Source organism: Heliangelus exortis, chromosome Z, assembly GCF_036169615.1.
Source record: "Heliangelus exortis chromosome Z, bHelExo1.hap1, whole genome shotgun sequence".
Lineage (NCBI taxonomy): Eukaryota > Metazoa > Chordata > Aves > Apodiformes > Trochilidae > Heliangelus > Heliangelus exortis.
The window spans coordinates 49375963-49376225 of NC_092454.1; positions in this window are offsets into that span (position 1 = coordinate 49375963).

Genomic DNA, 263 nt, shown 5'->3' on the forward strand with positions numbered 1-263 from the left:
TCCGGGGGCGGTTACAAAGCAGCCGGGGATTAGGCAGTTATTCAGCCAAACAGCCAATTGCCTTGCTCAGGCGGGGAGGGGGGTGGGAATGGAGGCGGGAGCTGGGCCGGGACCGCCCCCTCCCCCGCCCCCGCCTCTCGGTCTCCAGCGGCCGCTGCCCCTCCCGCCGGCTGCTGCCCGCCCTCCGCTGTCGTGAGCCCATTGGCCGCGGCGTTCCCGGGGCTGCCGCGCGGGATGCCGCCGGCCGTGGGCGGGGCGCGGCG